Source organism: Epinephelus lanceolatus, chromosome 19 (genome assembly GCF_041903045.1).
Source record: "Epinephelus lanceolatus isolate andai-2023 chromosome 19, ASM4190304v1, whole genome shotgun sequence".
NCBI classification, from domain to species: domain Eukaryota; kingdom Metazoa; phylum Chordata; class Actinopteri; order Perciformes; family Serranidae; genus Epinephelus; species Epinephelus lanceolatus.
The window spans coordinates 41,118,020-41,126,725 of record NC_135752.1 but is presented as its reverse complement, the minus strand read 5'-3'; the positions used below and the strand labels follow the sequence as shown (position 1 = coordinate 41,126,725).

The following is an 8,706-nucleotide window of genomic DNA, read 5'->3' as shown; positions in this document are numbered from 1 at the left end:
CTGTTACTTTACTACAGTTTTAATGACATTTTTTTTAGTTGACACAAACTGATTGATTGATTCATTCATTCATTGTAATTAATTGACTGAGATTGATTGATTGTGGTGATTGAGTCAGTCATAGTTACAGTATTACCAACAGTATAGATTATAATTCATTTATTGTAAATATTGTTTTCCTTTATTGTTATTATTATTATTATTTTTAATTCCAGATGCTTGCTTTGGCAATATGTACAGTGTTACGTAATGCCAATAAAGCCATTTGAATTGAACTGAATTGAATATTAATATATACTTTCAACATATTGTACCACAGTAGCCAGAATTATAATTATAATATTATTACTTTCATTAATGTTGTTGTAAGCTACTGTCATTACCGTCTGTCCTGTCTCTCTCTCTCTCTCTCTCTGTCTCTCTCTCTGTCTCTGTCTCCTCACTTGGTTTTATTTTTCAGTCCTGGAGGTTGCTGTTTGAATTTAACCTACAAACACAAAAATACACACAAAAATAAAAACAAGGACAACAAAGACGGACAAAGACAAACACCAACAATTAACTATGAGCAGATATAAATGTAGCTGTAGGTGTAAACAGTAGGATGGTGCAGAGTGCAGAGGGCGCTGGAATAATAAGATCAATATAGAAAGATTCATGTACAGGGGTTTTTAAATAAACATGAGGTGGATGGATGTGACAGTTTATACAGTTTATACAATGTCCTCAGATTTAGGTTTCACAGTGACGAGATTTACATGATAAAAAACTAAACTATAAAAATATATAATTCACAGGTACAGTCGGTGTTTCAGCTTCAGTTTTTGGATCCACAAGCTTCTTGTACCTTTGTATTGATGTTTTCTAACAACTGTTCATCTTTCATCAAACTGTCCTTTTAACAAAACTCATCACAACAAAATTGGTGTGTGATAACAACAGTGTCATTGTTTTTTTGAAAGAGATGCTGCTGTTGAGTCAAACTTTAACACATCTTTGTAAAACTTCCACAGACTGAATGTCAGCAGTCTGTAGCATGGTACAAAAATGACTGAGTTACTTTCCTCAGGACACTGACCATGAACTTTGGATCCTCAGAGGTGTGTCTGTTGCCCTCCACGCCATCGTAGAAGATGATGCTGCCGCCATATCACCAAACGTTCAAGACGTGGCTGTTGTGTTGGAGGGGGCCGTCGTGCTGCATGACCTACCAGACCTCTGCACTGCTGTTGCAGACCTCTTTTACCTTCTGTATGCCGTGAACATTATGGGGTACACCTTTGAAGCAGTCCAGACCGTCTTTATCGAGCTCGTCTCTCAATGAATGTGTGTGGGGAGGCCAGTTCCTGTGCATTGTGGTTAGTGCTCATGTTAAACTTCACAGCCATTCAGCCAGTCATTTGAAGCATGTACGTCCCCTTTGGCTCTGAAATAGAGATTGTCAGTTGAAGTGTCAGTGTCAGTTGCCACTTGACAACAGGCGCAGCTTTTAACTGGTCCATTTCATTGTGGTTAGTGCTCCTTTAAACATTTCACTCACACAGCTGATTTTCAGGATGAATGTTTGTGGCATTGTCAGTAGCTATTTTAGTGTTTGAGGTCCAGTAGGATTTATCACTATATTCACTCATGGAGAAAACTCAGAGTGTTTTGTTTACTGTCAACAATATAGTAACACTAGTCCATACCCACTGAGTGCACAGTTGCCTACGTACAGTTTCACTGTGCATATGACTGAAAGGATCTTATCTGCACTCTTCTCTTTTAAAGTTCATTTTATAATGATTATTTATGTTTTTATTCTGTATTGTGATTTTAATGCATTTTCTTGTTCTGTAAAGCACTTTGAATTACTTTGTGTACGAATTGTGCTCTACAAATAAACTTGCCTTGCCTTGCCTTTCACATGGTGTGTGTTTGGGATACAGGTCATAGGAAATTGCAGATTAAATAGTCAACTGAACCCATTAAGAAGAGCAATGTATTCAGACAGAGTGTTTGTGAACTTGATAGTACGATTGCTTTATTGAAAGTACAGTAGATTGACCACGTCAGTGAGTAGAAAAACGTGGGACAGACAGAATGACTGACTGACAGAATGACACACTGATACTGAAATTAGAAAACAACAACACCAACATTGGTCCACAGGGGGAGCCACAGCAATCAGTTGCATTTTAGCCATTTTGAAGCATTTTTCTGTTGTTATAGCGCCACCCAGTTGCCAATTAGAGTTAAATTTCTCCAGTCACCTTGAGGCGTCCTGTTCTACATATCTACCAAGTTTAGTAAAAATCCATATGGCGGTTAGGCCTAGATAAGAAATGAGCTCTCTAGCGCCCCCATTTTGTTTGATGGGGTCAATAATGGAGGGGTCCCCTCAGATTATGTGTGGTCATATGCCTACAAAGTTGCGTGGTGATGGGTGAAACCCTTGAGATGTTATACACCTTTATGTGATGAGCCACGCCCTCCGCAATATTCATTGCCTTATAGAAGCTCAGTTTTAGTAAGTTTTCCAACTTTTGCCAAGAGGGAACTTTAGATATTGGTCCCTAGATTATGTTCACCCAGTTTCATGCAGATCGCTCAAACTTCCTAGGAAGAGATCCATTTGAAGTGTTTTTCAAAAAATTCAAAATGGCGGAAAATCTATATAAGCGGAAGTTATGGGTTCTTGAGGCAAATGTGTTCCTCATGAGGAGAGGCATCTCTGTGCAAAGTTTCATGTCTCTACGACATACGGGGCATGAGATATGCCCATTCAAAGTTTGACATTTCAATGGGTTGCTATAGCGCCCCCCTTTGGCCAATTGATGTAATATTGCTTCATTGGCATCCTCCCATGACCCTCTACCACTGTGCCAAATTTCACATGGACTGACCAAGTCAGTGAGGAGAAAAACGTGGAACACACACACACACACAGAGTTTTCGTCATAAGATAAGATGATGACAACATGTTGAATCTGTATGAATATTGAACTGGAGGCCAGATTTACTTCAGTCATGTTGAATCATGTTTGTTTAAAGCAACAAAGCAGGTTTAGTTCATTTTCAGCTGTTTGCTCTTTATTTCATTTACTCATTCATTTACTGAGCACACCTTAAATACAGTTACAGTTAGAAAGGCAGAGTTTTGGGGCGTTGGTGGCTTAGTGGTAGAGCAAGCGTCCCATGTACAAGGCTGTTGCCGCAGCGGCCGGGGTTCGACTCCAGCCTGTGGCCCTTTGCTGCATGTCACTCCCTCTCTCCCCCTCAGTCTTGTCTGTCCTACCAAATAAAGGCTAAAAATGCCCCAAAAAATATCTTTAAAAAAAAAGACAGGCAGAGTTTTAAACTCAGAGCTGTACGTTTATACAAAAAGTAAATCTGTGTTAATTGAAAGGCATTGAAGCTGGAATTTAACTGTTAGCCTGACAGGAACGTCATAATGAGGTAAATAAGAAGATCCCAGTTGGCACAACTCTTGTCTAAACCTGTGAACCTTCGTAAAGTCAGCAACAGTCACAAGTTGAGAAGACTCAAAAATCTATTGCATCATGTGGCCTTGATGATTTGTGTTTACTCAAGGTTTTCTTCTTTCACAGTGTGTGTGTTGAAGGTGAGCAGAGTCTCGTCAGGCCACATCATCCCTACAGTGATGCAGTGTTGGCTCCCTCTAGTGGTCACTACAGAAACCATCACCAACAGTCTTCATGACACTTGAATGAAGCATCAGTTTTAATGGTGGTGTGTGTTTGTCCAGTGAATCTGTGTCAGAGCTGCTGCTCACAATGAACTTAAACTGTTTCAGTAACAAAGACAAACAAAGTTCAGCAGAAACTTCAACAGAGCCAAAAACCTGCTGATGGTCCAGTGAAGACGCTCTGAACAAACTGACTTCATCAGCACAGATTTTATTCAGGATTCACAGAAAACAACACAATATATGACATCACTGACAATATGGCTTGTTAACAACATAAAGGACAAAATAAATGGAACAAAATGTTTCCACGTGTCCCGCGTCATGTGACATGTTTTAACTAGTCGTTACAAGCATGAACACACATGAAGACAGCGGGGTATGAATAAAATAAAAGTACATCAGAGTGACATCAGAATCAATTAAAAAAATCACATGAGAAAAAGATTAGAAACAATAAACCAACACAAAGAATCTACAGATAAATAAAAGTATTTCTGTCCAACACCATGTGACCTTAGTTTGTGATATCCTCCTGAGACCCTGCGTCCTTATGAGGACCTCATATTTTGGGTTTCCTGCACCTCATACTTCATTCTGCTTAACTTGGTCCTGTTGTCACAACCTGTGATCCCGACACAACAGTGGACGAGGTACAAACCTGATCACATTCATTATTTCTGCTAAATAACATCTGTAGTTTGATATGGCAACAAATTTGACCAATTTCAGCAACATTAACAAAGTAAATGCTGTTAATTATGAAGTGCTCGTTTGAGGACATTTGGACTTTAGTTTAGTTTTTGCACAACAACGTTCAGGTGTTGACTAATAGAAATAAGCCCATCGTCCCCGTGTGAGGACACATCTACTGACTGTTCAAAGACAATGTGTAGTGTTTAACAGTGATCAGGTCCTACATTCCCAAATAGCTCAGAGAAATTGAAAATGCATACCAAACAAAAGCTGAGGTCTCAGGAGGATATAGAGGAGGGAGGGAGCTGTTGTACTCAGCATTAACCAGCAGGGGGCGTCCTCACTCCATTTCAAACCAGAGCTGTAGTTCAGACTGGTCAGTAATGTGTACAGTGAAGTGACTGTTGGTCATTAAACATGAAACTACAAGAACAAACAGAAACATTATAAACCACAGAGGGCGCTGTTTCCATGAAGGACACAGTTACATTTAAAAGCTGATTACATTTTCATTTTCTGATGAAGTTATTACATCAACTTTTTCTTTCTCTGCTTCACCAGCTGCTGTCAGTTTACCAGACATGTAGCGCCACACTGATCTGGTTCCTTCATCGTCATCCATTCGTCCTTTTTTAACAAACTGAACTCAGTCCTCTTTCATTTATTTTCACATTTGTTCCTTTTCAGCCCACTAAGTGGACTTTTTGCACATATGTGAACACTCCAAGAGAACTCAGACCCCTTTGGAAGTGAACCGAACTCCTAAGGTGGTCCAAGCCCACGGTGTGGTTCGCCTAACCTGTACATTGTGAACACAAAGCACTCCATGTTCACTTTGCCCTTTGTATTCAACTTCCTCTTCTCTCACATGATCTGATGCAGGACACTTCTTGGTACATGAAGTGCAGCGGCCATCTTTCATGACCTCACATCATGAGGGACTTGGAGCCATTGTGCATCCAGGATAGTGACAGTTCTCGTCACAGACAGTGCAGCAGACAGCTCCCCCCACATCCCACCATAGATAGATTCTTTTTCTGTGTAGACCTCATTAACATCTACAGTGAACTCCTCGTTCTTCTTCATCTCTTGATGAAATGTCCTCAGAGCTTCCTGAGTCAGGTTTTGGATGCAGGCTGTCAGTCTGATTTTCAGGAAATCAGTGAATTGACTCATTCCTTCCATTGTTACGCCCCACACTCACTCTTTAAAGCAAACTTATTTCTTCTTGTTCTCTCTGTGCTCTGGTGGTTATTGAACATAAAATGAAGAAGCTGATTCTCTTCATCTTTGGCACATTTGATTTTTGCGTCTTCTAGAGCTCGTAGAACATTTTCAGGAGACAGACCATCTGAGTGTGTGATGAGGACGACAATCTTCTCCTCCATGTTTTTTCCAAACAGAGACATGACTGAATCAAAGATGTACCTCAGTCGATCACTCAGTCGATTATCAGTTGCTTACATCACCAGACCCACTGCATTGATCTCATGGACGCCATCGTCTGAGCGGAACAAGTCCAGTTATCTTTGACTGATGATGACATCATGCTATCTCCCAGCAGTGCTCCCATATCCAGGAGTGTCGATGATGGTCAGAGAGTAGGACCCGTTCCTGTACGATCCAACACCAGACATCGACCTCCCTCTTCACTCCCATAGTTGCAGTAGAGAGTTTATCATGTGCCAGGCGCTGATCCCCAAAAAACTTTTTATCACACAATCACTAAACATCATAAACACCCTCCAGTTATTTTATGTGTGTGGAGATTTTAGTGAGAAAATCAAGCTGAAACAAAACTCTATAAAACTCTTACCATGTTTTCAGTCATTGCTGTTTATAGTTTTGGGGTTCACCTTACAGGGTTACTTCATATAATTTGACCCACTGATCTTAATATGACACCATACATAAACAGCAGTTTGAGCTCTGAGGCAGATCCTCCTCCTCGTGTGAGCTCCTAACTCCCTTTTTTGTTTGACACTCTATAGAACTAATCCAGGATCAGTGTGACACTAAGAAGAAGTGGCTCCATTAATCCTTCGAGCCTTTACACTCTACATCTCCGTCCCCTAAATCCTACTACGAGTGACACCATGTTCACCTCCTCTTTGTGTTCAAACTGTGCGCAGAGTTGTGTTCAGAATACAGAGTTACAACAGAGCTCATGACCATAGGTGAGGGTTGGGATGGAGATGGACCAGGAAATCCAAAGCTTCGCTTTGTGGCTCAGCTTCCTCTGAACCACAGCGGTCTGGTACAGCGCCTGCATCACTGCACACACCGCTCCAAACCACAGATCCATCTCTGGCTCCATTCTACCCTCACTGTGAACAAGACTGAGATACTTTAACTCCTTCACTTGAGGCAGTAACTCTCTCCAAACCCAGAGGGAACATTCCACCGTTCTCCAGCAGAGAATCATGACCTCAGATTTGGGGCTTGTTTGGGAGGAGGGGAGTCGTCAGGGCTTGGCTGCAGTCAGTGAGATGTCACCACTACCCGCTTGAGGGCGGCCTGGCTTTTAGACCTACTCCTGACAGGATCCATCTCCAGCACAGCTTAGTGTGGCCGGGCGTGTCTAAAGTCACGATGGGAACAAAAATTGGCGCTGGATGGATTCACTCGGCACGGCCAGGAGTGACAGTGGAGAAAGGTTATTGCACCGCCGTGTTTCTACAGGAGCCCAGAACAGACAAACCAAACATCTACACTGCAGATATTTTTAAAAATGTTTTAGCTGGGTGTCAAACACGAGAGTGTCATCATCAAACAGGTCCATATCTTCCCTTACGAGGTGTGAAGTCTGTGTTAACCCACGTCAGAGTAAACTGGATGAAACTGTTTCACCTCTGTGTTGGTTGTTTTTACAGTTTATTTATTACATGTTGCTCATACACAAATCAGTCAAACACCTCTGTGTTTATGTTCTTCATAACACACTTGGATTTTTAACAAAGTGATTCTGTGTGAACGTCTTTGGGTCTCTTAATTTAGCTGAGAGACAGAAGAAGTACAAGAATTATTATCAAAATCAAATCAGCTGTTTTTTTCTGACCCAGAAAAGCTTATTCATGCTTTTGTACTCTCGCGCCTCGACTACTGTAACACTCCGTTTGCTCGCCTTGGTAAATCTTCATCAGCTCGTATTTTAATTGGGACAAATCTTAGGTCACATGTCACCCTGATCATTGCCTCCTTCTATTGGCTGCCAGGTGACTTCTGAATTGATTCTAAGATTCTTGAGATAACGTTTAAAGCTCCTCATGGTTTAGCGCAGAGTTATATAGCTGAGCTTCTGACTACCTACGCTCCAAGTCGTGACCTGCGATCTTTGAGTCTACCCTCACTAGTCGTCCCTGGATCAAGGCTGGTAACCAAAGGTGACCAGTCTTTTGCCATGGAGGCCCTGAGGCTCTGGAGATCAGGCTTGTTTTTAAATTACTGCTGCAAACATATTTTTATAGGAAACTTTCCCTTCTAATGCCTGATTTGTACTAATGTGTTTGTTTTCTTTGCATTGTGTTGTTGTCTTATTTCTTTGCACTTTCTAACCTTGTTTAGTGCCACACAAATAATAATTATCATTAATAAAGAGGAGATGTATTATATCTTTCAAAGCTCATCCAGGACATGAGAGTCTCCAGTGAGAACCAGCAGGAGGCAGCAGAAGGCTGCCCAGTCATACCATCAGAGGTTTGGGAGTTTTAGGCCTTTGTCTTTCAGAGGGATTTCATTTTTGTAAGGACATGAGTCAGGGGACTGCAAAAGGTAAAGGAATTTAGGGAGAGAACATTCATTTTAAGAATACGGATACATCCTATCTTAGAAATCGGCAGCACTGATCATCTATGACTTGATTCTGACACAGATTCTGCTGGACGGGCAGGGATCTCTGAGGGAAGCCAAACAACGGTCATCTAGCTTTACCACCTGGAGGTGCAGCTGCCTCTCCCCCACAGGGCTGTAGGCTCCATAGGAGTGTTAAAATGTGTTTGTCTTGTTGTGTTATTGGGAGCCAGAATAGAAGGAGTCATGGCTCAAAACCAGCCGCCACTGCCCGTCAACAAAAACAAAGACAACTATGGTTAAATGTGATAAGACCAAAGGACTGGACGGAGGCCATCATCAAAAATGCTCACATGTGCAGCGCACACTTCATATCAGGTTAGGGAAAAAGTATTTCCTGTTGTAGGGATGAATAAGGTTATGTGTATTAAGGGTTATCATGTCCACCTCATCAGAAACTGGGGAGGGATTAAGAGGAAGATTGGATTTCTCTGCAACGCTAACTTTTTAGCACATTAGCTAACGTTAGCTTC

General features: G+C 41.4%; 1 pseudogene; it reads right to left on the bottom strand.

The window, feature by feature from the left end:
* Positions 1 to 439: 439 nt before the first annotated feature.
* On the bottom strand, positions 440 to 6,202 carry LOC144458730 (uncharacterized; annotated as a pseudogene).
* Positions 6,203 to 8,706: the final 2,504 nt, after the last annotated feature.